The sequence below is a fragment of the Peromyscus californicus genome, unplaced genomic scaffold (genome assembly GCF_007827085.1).
Source record: "Peromyscus californicus insignis strain IS unplaced genomic scaffold, ASM782708v3 Scaffold_15__1_contigs__length_86483966, whole genome shotgun sequence".
NCBI lineage: Eukaryota > Metazoa > Chordata > Mammalia > Rodentia > Cricetidae > Peromyscus > Peromyscus californicus.
In genome coordinates, this window is record NW_026294447.1 from 81188720 (window position 1) to 81204833 (window position 16114).

Sequence of the window (16114 nt, forward strand, 5' to 3'; positions counted from 1 at the left end):
CGGTCAGGATGTAAAATAAATGAATAAATTTAATTAATAATAATAAAATATTAAAGAGTGTCAGAACATTTAAGGTTGGAACTGTGACGCCTCTCGCTGCCACAAGGGGGAGATGCATGAACTCAGGGGCAGCAGTGAGAGAGGAAGCCCTAGGCAGCTGAGAAAAAAAAACAACTGTGGGAACCCCACCAACCTCACTGGAATCCAGCAGCAGTTCCGCAACTCCTGTGTCACTTGAGAATTTTTTATATATTGGCCGGTAGCGGCGGCGGCTGCGGTGGCAGCGGCGCACGCCTTTAATCCCAGCACTCAGGAGGCAGAGCCAGGCCGATCTCTCTGAGTTTGAGGCCAGCCTGGTCTACAGAGTGAGATCCAGGACAGCCACCAAAACTACACAGAGAAAACTTGTCTCAAAAAACAAAACAAAACAAAACAAAAAGATAATAATAATATATATACATATATAGAAAGAGAGAGGGAGGGAGGGTGAGAGGCAGAGAGAGAGAGAGAGAGAGAGAGAGAGAGAGAGAGAGAGAGAGAGAGAGAGAAAGAGAGAGACAGAGAGAGAGAGGGGGGGGATACAGATACAGGGTTTTTTTTTCCTGTTTGGGATATATTTCTGTTCCTAACTACCAACAATTTCTGAATTAACTGGTAAACTCAGCACATCACAAGGGCTTAGTCCCAGGAAAAGAAAAGCAGCAACTTTGTAGAAGAGGGGAAAAAATGAGCCTTGAGATGGAAGAGTACACAAAGAAACCCAAAGGAAGGGCTAGAGAGAGATGGATGAGTAAAGTGTTCGCTGACAAGTGTGAGGACCTGAGTCCAGTCCTAGCATCTGCACAAGAATGGAGGGAGACAGGAAGAAAGGGAGGGAGGGAGAGAGGGAGGGAGGGAGGAAGGGAGGGGGGGAGGGAAGGATGGGTTAGGGGAGGAGGGGGGTAAGGAAACATCAAACCCTGGATTGACAGTGTTTGCCTGTATGGGTAGGGGAGCAGGAGAATTCCTGGAAGCTCCAAGGCCAACTAGCCTGGCACAAAGAGAACCCTGTCTCAAGGTGGAAGGTGAGGACCAACAGCCAGGACTGTCCTCTGGCCTGATTCACAGCCTGCACTCACACAGGCACACACATACCTCGTGCCCACAGGTACACACACGAAAGGAATAAAGAGATAAATTGGTAAAGCAACTATGACATCCCTCTGGTCCCCATGTATACACACACACACACACACACACACACACACACACACACACCAATTGCTACTAGGGTATGTGCTTTCCTCCATGTCCCATAAGAAAGAAAAGTTTTCAAAAAACTTGCACAAAAGTTATCGGCTTTTAATGATAAACAAAATGGAGAAATCTGTGAAATAAGGAATAAAAAAATACAAAAAAAATTTAAATGTTGGGTCTACCCTTTGGTTTGCTCGAATGAACACCAGAAAGACAAGGAGACAGGAACCCTCTCCTACACATATGTACATGTGTACACAACCCAGCTGTGATCCACATCATTAATGATAAGTTACTATCTTGTCTTTTACAGAAAATTAGAGGATGCATGTTCCCAGGGTGCGACAATCCAAACATTTTCAGTGAATGCACTGTAAGTATTTCAAAAAATAATTTAACTACTTGTAAGAGTTCTACAAATATTACTTTTGACTTACTAATTCCATTTCTATAAATCAATCATGAAAAAATGAAGACTATATGTTTTTATAACAGTACTACTCATGTCAAAAAATAAAATAGGGGGTTAGAGAGATGGTTCTGAAGAACACATAAAACTCTAGCAGAGGACCCATGTAGTTCCTAGCATCTACATAATGCTTGTAATTCCAGACCCAAGGGATTTGGTGCCCTCTTCTGGACTCCTGTGGCACCTGCACTCAGGAGTGTATGCGTAAACACAGAGAGAAACATCGTTTTTTCAAATCTTTTTAAAATTAAAATAATTTATAATTCCAACAAAATAACATTTTATATCTGTAAATAAATAAATAAATGTTTTATGCCAAAGGTTGTTTCACCTATAATCCCTGAAATCAAGAGGCTGAGCCTAGAGGCTCTTGACTTCAAGGCCCCCAGGAGCTACAGACCAAACCTTTAAATAAAGGTAATTTCATTGTAATATTTTACTTTCAACAATGGCAAATAAAAAGAGATAGAAATAAGTCATATGTGGCTGGACATAGAGGAACATACCTGTAACCCAGCTGAGGCAGGAGAATCACAAATTCAAGTCCAGCCTGGGCTACATAGCTGCTGTTTCAAAACAAATAAAAATAACAGAAAAGTGGTATGCAAATCCTGAATTTTTTCCAGTATTATAGATCAAATCCAGGGCCTTACAGTAGGCAGATGCTCTCTACTGCTGAGCTCAGCCTGATACCATGGCCTTGACCCCGGAGAAACAATTTCTACCCTTTGCTATTAATCTTTTAGTTTAGAGGAATAAATGAGAAGTGTTAGACACATATCCCTGTGAGATTATATGTTCTAGAATGATCTACCTAGTTAGCTCAACATTTGACCCATTCTTATCTGGATATTCAACATGGTCAGCTGCCAGGAGTGGTTTTGCAGGTGTCTGGATTCCAATGCCCAGACTCATCAACTAAGCAGGTGGCTCCACCAGAGTGGGCTGAGCTGTCCACTGCCAGGCTGGGCAGCTGCTGAGATCAATGGTGTGATTGCCCACTCTGCAATATTTAAGCATTTTTTTATGTGTGTGGATGTTTTGCCTACATGTATGCCTGTGCATCATATGCATGCCTGGAACCTTTGGTGGCCAGAAGAGGGCAGTGAATCCTTTGGAACTGGACCAAAAGATGGTTGTGAACTGCTAGATAAATTCTGGGACAAGAACCCAGGTTCTCTGGAAGAACCAGTGCTCTTAACTGCTGAGCTGTCTCTCCAGCCCCAGTATTGCTAATTTTGTATCCTCACGGATTCCCTTCTTTTAAGTGTGTGTTAGAGCTATACCCAGCCAACAAACTCCATCATTTATACAAATAAGACAAAGTTACAAAACCCTTAATTTAAAACACTGTCTTTCAGTGTGTTAAAAAAAATGAATACACACAACAAAAAGTTCAGGATATCTGGTCCATATGTGGGAAATTTGAAATTTGGCAGTTTGCTATTAAAAGAATAAAATGGCTTTGCAATTTAAAACAAAATCAATCGCAAGCAGCCCAGTTCCCTGAGGTACACAGAGTCATTAAGGGAACATTTGCTCCCCCAAGTCACTTCTGGGGATGCCCAGCTATGCCCTGAAAAGCAGGAAGGGAATAATGAAGTTGAGGGTTGGTTTCACAAAGATAATAGTCTTCACCTGATGGAGGGGGCAAATGGCATGTGTTTCTACTGTAACTGCTTTCTTTTCTTGATCGTAGAGGGAATAAAGGGCTTTCACAGAGCTGCCTATAAGGGTACAATGACTAACAGTCTGAGTTTAAACACAGTGAAAGCCAGTAAGTGAATTTCTGTGGGTGTCTTCACTTCATCTCTCACTGGCTGTAGTGATTTTCGTGTGTCTTACACACTGTGCTGAACGGATTGCCACAAACCCCAGAGCCAGTAAAGTCCACTCATCAAGCGGGCCCTTCAGGAACCTAAACAGCCCATTCAAGGGGGAAAGAGTCCTCAGCTTTGCAAGTCTCCATGGGATGCAGATCATAGGATTTCAGAACTGACCTTCCATTCCCCGCCTGTGGGTTGATGTTTTGAGTCTTAGCACTTTCCTACAAGGTATGTCTTCTTTGACATATCTCCATGTCGAACTCACCAACTGAAGGCATTCTGGGTTAGGTCACACCCAAGGCAGAAGCGTGAGAAAGCTGAGAAGGCAGCCATACGTGTGCATGCAGGACAACAGCAGGTTGGGGTTTCATTCCAGACAACTGTCTAGAGGAAGATTTTATTCCAAGCAATATTATGAGACTGACAAAAATGGTTAGGAGCACTGTGGCCACACCCGCCTTCTGAGAGTGTTTGATTCTACCATAACAAGATGTCTGAGACGGGGTAACTTATACAGAACAGAAGTTTATTTCTTACAGTGATGGAGGCAATGGAATCCAAGGTCAAAACACTGGTAGATGCAGTCTCTAGTTCCAAAGTGGCACCTTTATCATGGTGTCTGTCCTCTTCCAGAGAGGGGGATGTGTAGCTTCACATAATGAGAGCACAGACCAGAGACACTCCAACAAGCTTTTCCTGTAGCAACATTAGTTCTCAAGGAGTCTTGGTGATCTGAACACTTTCCATCAGGCCCTGCCTTCAGACACTGTTGTCTTGGAATCTAGGAACTGCATTCTGCTCTAGCACTCCCTTGCCTTCCTCAAGAGCACCTCACAGGTTTCATCTATCTGGGTCGCCCCTGAGCATCTGAGCTCCTGAGCTAGACCAACGCTGTCATGGCAATTATATAAACATCAATGGCCATTGACTGACAAAGGCGATGCCTTTTTCTTCTTGCGTACAATCTATTTTACAATATGAGGGAATCTTGTCTTCTAGAAAGGTCCCAAACCCTGGAGGATCTTCACAACTCAGACTGTCATTGGATACTTGCTCCCTCCCATCTGCCTTTTGAGAGGCACATCTCCCCCACTTTCCACCTGTGTGATTCCAAAAGCATTCTCTCCCCAGCTGCCCAATAGGATCAGGAATGTTCAGCATTCTTCTGGCTTCCAGCCTGTCTTAGAGACACCTGGACTCTTCTCTCAACTCAGCCAATCAGATGGTTGTAAATCCAGTTGTGGATTCCTCTACAAATTCCTTCCTGCCTTCCCCAGTTACACTCCCCTTGTAGCTAGAGTTTTCCTGCCTGGTCCACAGTCAGGACAAATCTCTCTCACCCACCAGTCCCACAGCCACTCAGACCCAATCAAGTAAACACAGAGACTTATATTGCTTACAAACTGTATGGCTGTGGCAGGCTTCTTGCTAACTGTTCTTATAGCTTAAATTAATCCATTTCCATAAATCTATACCTTGCCATGTGGCTCGTGGCTTACCGGCATGTTCACATGCTGCTTGTCCTGGCAGCAGCTGGCAGTGACTCCTTCTGCCTTCCTGTTCTTTCTTTTCTCCTCTCTGTTAGTCCCGCCTATACTTCCTGCCTAGCCACTGGCCAATCAGTGTTTTATTTATTGACCAATCAGAGCAACACATTTGCCATACAGAACATCCCACAGCACTCCCCTGGTTTGAATAATCAGTGCCCTGGCTCTTCTGCTGCTTCTCCTGTCTTCACCTGATACATCTGCCATGCTCCTTGCAGGCTAGAATCCTTTTTATTCCGCTTGGTTATAGTAGTTCTCTGCTGCCATTGCAAGCATAAATTCCACGGCTTTTAAGCAATTTCTAAGTTAAATTTCTTCCATCAATTCACTTTTTCTGTTCCATAAACCGGCTGCTTTCTTTGTTAATCTTCTCCCCACAGCTACTACTACTTTTTTTTTTTCTCTAAGGGATAATCCAAAGCCCAGCTCAACCTTCCCTCTGACTCTCGACCTCACCTCTGACCCTGGTAGTGAGCAAGCTTAGAGAGTGCTGGTTCTCTCCAGAGAACTGAGAGTATCCATCTTCCCACCAGATGGTGAGATGTCTCTCCACAGTCCCTGTACCTGTCCGTGGAAGGCTCTTCTTTGCAATAATGGTGGAGAGCATCCACTCACAATTCCACAGAGCCCACCCTCTGCCATGCTTTCCAAGGGCTCTGTATATGTTACTCTCCCGAAGGAACTCTGAAACAAGCGATTCTGTTCTCGTTTTTTGTTTATTTCTTTGGTTGGTTTGGTTTGGTTTTTTTGAGACAGGGTTTCTCTGTGTAACAGCTCTGGCTGTCCTGGAACTAGCTCTGTAGACCAGACTGGCCTTGAACTCATAGAGATCCACCTGCCTCTGCCTCCCAAGTGCCAGGATTAAAGGTGTGTGCCGCCACTGCCTGCCTCTATTCTCATACAAAAGGAAACGGGCAGAGGGAGATTAAGGAACTAGATTTGATTGGTGGTGAATAGAAAAACAGAGACTGAACCCAGGGGTTCAGGTGCTGGAGCCAACAGTGGGTGATAAGCAATAAAGGAAATGTAGGTTCTCACCCCAGTGCTGATGCTGTGTGCGTGTGTGTGTGTGTGTGTGTGTGTGTGTGTGTGTGTGTGTCCCACTTCTCAGCAAGTTTCTCTGTGACTCATATGTCCAAGCTCCTGGCTGGGCTTCCAAATTCTACTGCCTCCTCTCCCTGACTGTGGCGCTACAATTCTGCTTAGAAACAGTCTTCCCTGACTCTCCTGTCTGCGCCACCAGCCTAGACTCTGTGCCTCCCTTCCATCCTAGGCTTCTTGTCCCCTGACATCCCATAATGTCTCCAGTCATGACATCATGTTACTTTTCCTTCCACTTAGTTTCCCTCGGCTACCACTTACTGTGTGCTGTGATATACCACATGTGTGTGTTTATTTATAATTACTTATTTACTAAAGCTTATCAATCACCATACCCACAACATCCTATATTTATTTGGGTTTTGTTTCATGAGACAGGGTCTCAAGTTGCCCATGCTGGCTTAGAAATTGGTATGTGGCTCAGGATGGCACTGAACTCTGTCTCCACTTTCCAAATGCTGAGATCAAGACATGTGCCACCACACTCAGCTAAGTATCCTAGTTTTTTTTGTCTATGATATAGTATCATTCAGTGAGAGACTCAAGCATTTTCTCTTGCTCTCACACTTCAAAACTTCTTTGGGATGCCCATATTTTCATCCATTAACCAACGCACTATAATTATATTAATAGAAGGTTTTTTTTAAGCAGCTCTTTATTATTGGGCTGGAGGTGTGGTTGTGACAAAGCGCCGGCCTAACATGTGGAAAGCACTGGATTCCATCTCCCCCAGGGCAGCAAAAGAAGAATTAGAACAAGGAAGGGGCCGGGGAGAAAGAGTGTGGGAGAATTTGGTGAAGTTGTTGTCACTATTTTAGAGAGATAAGGAAACCAAGTAATTTTAGTAAGTTTCAATAAATGTAGAGAAGAACTCTCCCAAAAGTCCCACAGCTATAGCTAACGACCCAACACTTGAAAAACTGGGCCTTCAGACTCTAAAAAACACTGCAGCACACTGCCTGGTTCCCTGAGAGCTCTGAAGTCAGGACGTGGGCCTTCCAGTCTGGGCTCCATCACTTACGAGTTGGATAGCAGAGGACAGGTTCTTAAATCCTCTTACCTCCATTTCCTCATACGGTTGAGAGAAGTAAGAGCTGACAAGATTGGGGCCAACTTCCCATCACAGATGGGGTGGAGCCTCATGAGACCCCACCCTTTCTTGAAGCTCTATAAGCAGTTAATGGTCACTATGGGAGAAGGAGATGTTTCCTTCACAGTTGTAGCCACTGACGAGTTGGCTGTGTGCCTACAAATAAGCCCTCATGTTCACGTAACGAGGCTGAGGAGAGTCATTGGGCCACAACAATAACACCTGAAAGACATGACAGTAGGAGGGACCGAGTGAGAAGATTCTGTACACTTGCATCTCCACGTAGACTGGCCACAGTGTGACTGCCGGAGAGCTGCGTGGGATTAATGACAACAACAGGAGACAATGAGTGTGGATGACTTAGAGTTACATCCGTTTGGAAGGGACGGTGGAGAAAGGAGGAGTTCAATGGTTTCACCCTGGTGTTCAAAGCCTTCTACAAAATGCTTACCAGTATTGGGGTGTGGTCATATGCATGCCTTTGGAGTGTGTGTGTGTGTGTGTGTGTGTGTGTGTGTGTGTGTGTGTGTGCGCGTGCATGTGTGTATGCGCACATGCACTCTGTACATACACGTTAGGGTGGGTGGTATTTGTCTTTGTCCATATGAAGGCCCAAAGTCAACATCCTAGGTCTTTTGTTGATTGTTCCACACTGTTACTTTTTCAAGCAGTGTCTGTGAACTTGAAACTTGTTGACCGAATGAAGATGTCTGGTCAACGAGCTTCAAGAATCCACCTGTCTCTGCCCCCTAACCGAGCACTGGGGTTACGGGTATACCCTGCCATACCTAGATTTGTGTGTGGGTACTGAGGATCCAAACTCAGGTCCTCAGCCTTGCCCAGCGGGCACTTAACTGAATCTGAGCCATCCTCCCAGGTGTCCCACCTTGTCCTTCACTGTCCAGCTCCAGTCTGTTCTGCAGCTACCCCAGAGTCTAGATTGTTCCCCATTCCTCGTCTGCTTTCCCAATGCTGTCCTTTGCTCATTGTCCTCTGCCTAGTAAAATATTCCCTGTTTTCAAAGCTATTGTAAAGCATTACTCAATGATCAACTTTAGACTGAAAACTCTCCTGGACAGTTCCAATATGAGATGGTCCCTTATACTACACTTCTAGCCAGAATCTCAGACAACCTTACCCATTACTCTGAGACTGGCTGCAGAATCTCTCACTAGTCATATTGAGACCTAACTATCTGAGCTTTCTTACAGGACCCCACAGAGATACCATTGCCCCCTAAACAGCAGGAAGCAATTTTAAAAAAATATGACACTCCCTCTCCCAAAGTTTCATGTTTCTCCAGGTTATGGATAATGGTTATAGGGTTGGGGTGGAATAACAAAAATTAGACTCAATATTCTCCTTAAGAAAAAAAATAGGGAGAATGGACAAGTATAGGATATTAAGGTAGATTATTGGTTATACTAGTAAACTAATTTAGTAAAATATCAGCCTTAGATAATTTGCACGGTTATGGATTCTTGTCCATATGGAGACATATATTGATACAAATGTAAACTATTTTTATATTCCTATGTAAGATAATTTATACATTGATACAAATACAAAACTATATTTGATGTATTGTACATATATTTCTATTCCTATTTGAAATATCTTGTATATTGATACAAATGTAAAACTATATTTATCATGCTGTATACATATTCTACCTCTGTTTCAGATATTTTGTATACTGATACATATTTAGGATTGTTGTCATATTGCATATTGCACTATACATTTCTACCTCTGTTTAAGACATTTTGTGTATTGTCACAATTTTGAGGTCATTGTCCTTTTAGTGTACATTTGTTTATAGACTGTTTACCTTGTTTTTGTGAAGGCCTAGTGCTTACGTTATCTAGGTAAATAAAACTTACAGATTCATAGAGAAAAAAGCTTGCCATTTTTATAGTTATGTTAGTTATGTTGTCCATATTTACAGATACATAGGTTGGATGAATAAGTAATCTTCAAACACTTCATAGACCCAGAGAATATGGCATTTAAATGTTTTGATAACTTAGAATTCTGTTGACATGAGACACGATTGTTCCTGGTAGCACCAATCTGATCCCGAGAGAATGTTGAGCTTCTAAGACACTCCATTTGGAAATTTGTCTTCTTCTTGGTGCATAATGGCCTGGGCAAAGGACTGCCCTTTCCTCGACTGCTGACAGTACAAATGCTGTCCTTTCTAGACAAGTGCTGTCCTTTCTGGATGAGTGGGACACAAGGAAAAGTGATTACTAAACTCTGCCAAGACAGGGTAAGATGGTCTTTCAAAATCCCTGCTTCTGAAAATGATGTCAGATATTCTAGACTGGTAGCCAAATTGAATGCCCCAACGATGCTGAGAAACTTTAGGCGACTGTCCAGGCCGCTAGCTATTTCTTTCTAAAATTGCTTGTGCCCGTTTCCTATTTTCTCAGATATTATTATATTCCTTCTCAGGTCTTTGATTGGGGTTGAAGACTAACAGTTACAGTTACAATCTTCTTGTATCTTAGCTAGAACATATTAAGTATTAGATTCAGGTTCTTCAGGATAGGACCGCTTTTGGAATAATCTCTGTAACATGCCATTTACCTATGTTCTGAACATCCCCGAATTTTAGTATGTCTCTTGTTTGATGTTGTTTTTGCTGGTTGTAGTTCCATTTTGTTTAGGTCATTACCCTTCATTTCTCCCTGACAATACTTAATAATCATTCCTATTATATATAGTTTTGTGTCAGGTGTCTTATTTAGACAAAAGGGGGAGATGTAGTGGGTAGCTGTTCTAGCTATGACCTAGAAGCACCACCCCAATTGAGGAGCAGTTAACTGTTATACCTGCCTATGACCTTGAAGTACATGCCCCTGGGGCATGGCCACTGGGGACCCTTAAACATGTGGCTCTCTCTCCGATTCCTCATGGGACTTGGATGCTGGGATGATCTCAGGTGGAAGAACAGCATGGGACTATGCCTCACCCTTCCAGGATCCTGCAATAATTCCTCTGTTCTGTATCGTGAATTTCTTTCTCTAATAGATTCCTTTGCCCTTTAAGCAGACTCTGTGGATTGCTAGTGACATTTCTCCCACTACTGCTCTGTCACTAAATCTTAAATTTTGTCCTCAACTAGATAACACATTTTTCATTCAGTTATTTTCCTTTCTATTACTGTGCTAAAACCAACTTGGGAAGAAAGGGGTTAATTTAGTTTACATTTCCCCCCATCATCAAGGGGAGTCAAAGCAAAGAGCATGGAGAAAGGCTGCTTGCTGACTTGCCCTCCACAGCTTGCTCAGCCTGCACTTTTACACAGCCCAAGACCACCTGTGCAGTGGACTCAGCCCTCCCACATGAATTCTTATTATAAAAAAAAAAAAACTTGCCTACAGGCCAATCTGGTGGAAACATTTTCTCAGCAGAGGTTCCCTCTTCCTAGCTTGACCCTAACTTGTGTCAAAAGTTGGCATGAGGCTAACCCAGCACACATGGTAAAGCCTGTATGTATCATGGAATTTAGGTGAACTTGACTTCGATTGCTCTTGCTGTTTTCTTATTCGATGTTTCAACCTTTTCAGGCCAGGGTAGTATCTTTAAGATCTGTTTGAGACTGTAGTCAAGGGTCCCATCAGTCTCCAGATACCTAAGAGAGGCCAGTCTCTGGTAGCCACCGGTCAAGACAAGCGAAAGTGCAGGAAACTATTCTTTTAACAGCTTTTCATAACCCAGCTAACAAGAAACACCCATAACAACGAGGAGGTTTAATGCCATGTATTTCTTACCAATTTGGATGGGAAATTCTGGCTAGACGTAGCAGTCTGCATGGAGGTCAGAGGTTGATTCCAAGTGTCTTCCTCAACTTCCCGACTCTGAGTTTTTGAGAAAACCCTTCTCACTATACTTGAACTCACCCATCAGCAGTCCCCAGCAACCCACCCTGTCCCTTCCTTCTGACATTGGGTATTAGACACATGCACTGCCACACCAGATCTTTACATGGATTACTAGGGCTGCAAACCTGGGTTATGCCTGCATTCCAGGCTCTTTACCAACTGAGCCATCTCCTCTAACCCCAAACTCTCTTTTAAGGGATGTGTTTGAGAGACACAATTGTTCTTGAAAATTATTTGTTAAGAGACAGACAGAACTAGAGGGATGCCCTAGGAACTATGATGTTATACTTAGGGTGCAAACTGGGTATTTCCTTTACCTCCAGGAACCTGTGTTCAATACCATAATCACGCTTTTGTCTGTGGGCATCACCTAAATTTTCTCAGGTGACATCTATTCCTATATCCAGGACCCTTCCTTTGTCCATTGTTCCAAGACAACAGGTACAAGTTTATAAAGTAGTAGGCCAGGGGTATGTAAAATTATCTAAAATTTTCTTCAATTGCAACCAAAAACCAGTGGAAATACATGAAGTGAGAGTAGCAATCCTCTCAGCCATCTGTCTGAAAGGCACTCACACCCTTAAAGCAAATTCAAAGAAGGAAAAAAACACTATCAAATTTTGGGATCATGCCCAGGATTCTTTTCTTCTAAATATAGAAACAAATATTTAAGTCCCTGGTGCATTTGCACTGGCTGTCTGGATCGCTCCCATGATTCTTCCTTCCCACAAGTAGATTGCTTCTTCTCCCTGGGCAAAGAGCTCTCTTCGCCTATGCTGAGGCAATCAGTTCGGTTCCATTCAATTATGCAGGGATCCGGGAAAGGATGCAGCATTCAGAGGAGAGACAGCACACTGCTTAAAGCTTTAGAATGTTTTCCAGATCCTAATGGCCTATCGATGACATCAAATCAGAGAGTTTCTGTAGTTGTCCCTCACCTTGAAAGCCAAACAGAGACAGCAGTTGGTTTATTTAAGTCCCTTAATTATTTACTATCAACGCAGAAAATATCCTTGGGGAGTGTGACATGAAAAGGAAGGTTAGCCGGGCGGTGGTGGCACACGCCTTTAATCCCAGCACTTGAGAGGTAGAGCCAGGTGGATCTCTATGAGTTTGAGGCCAGCCTGGTCTACAGATTGAGATCCAGGACAGGCAACAAAACTACACAGAGAAACCCTGTCTCGAAAAACCAAAAAAAGAAAAAGAAAAAAGAAAGAAAGAAAGAAAAAGAAAAAAGAAAGAAAAGGAAGGTTAGCTTAGGCAGGTCTTATAAAAACAGGGCAATAGGGACAATGGTCTACTGCCAGGATACAGTTTCCCTAGTCACAATGACCACAAGTAGTAAGTGTCTTGTCCATGGTCATGCTATATTGGCAGTTGAGCCGCAGCCAACTCTAGGAGTGATGCTGACCATCTGGCATGTACATCTGGCTAGTGACCAGCAGACACGGCCCTGAAGCACCCTGGAGTAAGTCTTCCCAGAAGGCGGCCAAACGAAGGTGACATCATTTCAGTTGGATAAGTAGTTGTCATGTATTTTATATACCAATTGATGAAATGGGGACTATGGGGCAGCAGGTGAAACCTCTGTATTTTCCTTCCTTATGAGCTATCAAAATACTATGACAAGAATTGGCCCAGGTGGCTCTGTGCTTTAGTAATGATGATGCTTTATCTTCATTTGGTGCAATGACTCTGTGATGCTTGCGTTTACATAGCACCATGTACACACATTTCTAATCATCACATTCATGAGGTGAGGATCAAAGGAGCTTTCAGGTAAGGGAATGGTTGGAGATAGTCACCACTGTGTGGAACACGTGGAACACAAGGAAAGACTTACCCCAAGATGAAGAAATAGCAGTGGAGATATACTTACTGTCTCTTGTCTGAACACTTTCCCAGATCCCTGTCATTTGTATGGGTCAGTTATGCTTGAGTTACTGAAATAACTGCATACTTAAGAAAGATGTCTAACTGGATGTATGCAGGAAAATACTATTTGCTTGAAAACACCTTACCCTGGTTGTTTATGGACCACACACATCCATGGTCTACAGGGGACTTGGCTGTCATTTGTTCGCAATGCCAATAACAAACACCAGAGAGAGAAAATGCATCTCTCTGGTGTGTCCCTCCAGCCTATCAGTAAATCTACCACCAAGAAACGATGGGCACACCCGTTGAGTTAGTTGGGGAGCAGGCAACCATCCTTGATGCTAAAATCCATAGAACGTCAGTCATGTCTTATTGTTAATGACTTCTGCTATGTGACATTTAGGGTCAGTTTTAGCAAAGAAAATGTGCCATGAGATTGCGCATCTTCCAACCCATTAAGCGAATGCTGCATTGAAAACACTGAGAAGAAAACTAGATCCACCAGCCTTTAAAATGTGACCTGTGGGATTCAGAGACGTTCTGCAGCTGCTCCATCAGGATCCCACCTCCCCTGCTTCACAAAGGGTTCCATATTTCACCAGTAATAAAACTTTATTAGTAACATGTCAAATACGTTGTAAAATACAGTTACCCTTCTTCTTCCTCTGAGCTTAAAAAAGCAATCCAATCAAAACTTTAAACCATGACCCAAATATGTTTAAATGCGAAAAAGACATATTTTAGGTTATGTAACAGACACACATTTTCCCCCAAATAAATGTTGTAGAAAGGCCATCTGCTCCAAATCTGGGTGCGTTCCCACAGAGCCACGCTTCTGCTGCTCTCCCATCATTAATGGGTTATTACGACACTGTATTTCACAATAGCGATACCAAAACGCATGACCAGAAGAGAGCTTGATGAAAACACATGGCATGCTCCAACCAGACAGCTTACGCAATTCCTCATTTACTGATCCTCCATCCCTTTACTGTGACCTCCCAACCTGAGGAGAAAGGGGGGATCCCTGGCAGGGGCAGGACCTTGTATAGAGGAGAGCTCAAATAGAGTTCAAGACAAAGGGGTGAAGAAAGCAGCCCAAGGTCATTTTCTAGCCAACCTCTCCAACCCAGCACCCCCAGATTCCTAGGTTTATAGGCTATTTTGTACTATTTTGTACTAATTCTTGTTAGCTCTGGAATAGTTTATACTTGCTCCTGTGTTATCAAGTGGAGCATCCCTAATTCCAGGGTGACTGAGGGAAGAGATTCCCCTGGCTGATAAGGATGGGACAGAACTCTACCTTTGCTCCTCTTACGCACTTGGTTTGGATCTGGTCTTCTAACTCAGGAAATCAATTTCCATGCATGTTATGCTGGTTTATATTTGTGACTATTTTGAACAAACGGTTTTACGACTCTATGATGTTTATTTGTGCTATTTCTTCTCTCTTTTTTCCCCTTGAGACAGGATCATCACATGTAGCCTAGGCTGATTTCAAACTCACTGTATAGCTGAGGAAGACCTTGCCCTCCTGACCCTCTTGCCTCTAATGGAATTGCTGTAACACTACACCTACTTTTATTTAGTATTTCTTAAAAGAAAAAAAAACTTGCTATGAAAAATAGGCATGGACATTCACATGTAGGCTTGCATTTGTGGTTTCATCCTAAAATTACAAATAACCATTTTACTCAAAAATGCACTCACTAAAAATACTGAAAATTGAAGACTTAGGGTCCCATTAAAGACCTACAAAGAAGAATATGCACTATTAACACGACCACTGGGGAACAGAATGTCCAAAGGGACTTTAGAAGTGCCAATGCAGAGGAATGTTCATAACTCAGTCAACTATATAACGTAAGCCTTAAGGAAAAACAGGAGTATCTTCATGTGGAAATTTTGTCCCAAAATTTCAACCAGGAATGTAACAATTTTTAGACATGACTCACTTTAAAAATAAAAAATGGCACTTGTCATGTTGCTAATATATAGTAATAAAGTTTAAGAATAAGAATATTTAAGTTAAATCAACATATATTACATAAAGTACTTGAATTAATTATATACAATCTTTGTTTCCAATACAGGAATTTTCTTAGCAAAACATGACTGTTACACTGAATTTTAGAAACAAGAATACTACCTTAACTCACAAGTACTCAGTGACCAAGTATGGTCATTTAAAAAAAAAATGTGTCCAACAAATAACATTACTGTGAATGGATTCCAGTTTGATAAACTCTGGAGCCCTTTCTCAAAGGAATTCAGCCAGAATTTTAAGCTGCTATCCTCCTATGAGTATCAATGGGAAGATCAGTGTCTGTGTGAGAAAGGATGGACAGAAGAAAACTGGGGACCAGGGACACAGCTGCGATTCAGAGAGGCAGCTCATGGGGCAGACAGAAGATGGCTTCAGCAGCAGGTGTTGAGAAGTCCCCATTTCCATTTATAACACATGACAAATGAACAAAACCTGTCTCTCTGGCTTTAACTCATGCCAGACCCAGCTTTTAGGCTATAAGCTACCCATTAGGGTTGTCCTTTATGGCTTTCCTCGACATTAATATTAACCTGATTTGCCCCGTAAAAGAAGCTAGAGAGATGGAGGGATTGTTATGTACTTGAGTTTGTCTTCCCAGCATCTCCTGAGGAGACATCCCAGAGATGAGTGCAGACCAGCCTCATTTCCCCAGGCAATGGAGGCATCCTATGCTTCCAAGCACAAAATACCGCTGTGGAGCACAGAGTGTGCATCCCTTTGATGTCTGCTCTGCATTTACTTAAACTCTCCTCTTCCCGGTGCATCTTTTGCAAAAGCAAACACTTTTGGAGAAAGATGTTGGATAACCATTATCTCAGTTCTCTTCAGGGAAACTGAGCAAAGTGACTGTGTATCACTCGGGTCACACCCCCTGCTCGGGCACCATGTTCAACCCTAAGAGTGGTTCTGCACTTCCGCACAAGTCTCCTACCAGCAACCCGCTTAATCTTGAGAGGTGCATTGCAAACAGGTCATGCATTTGAGCATACACATTTGCACACAACCTCAGGGTGTCGTATCTCCTCCAGCG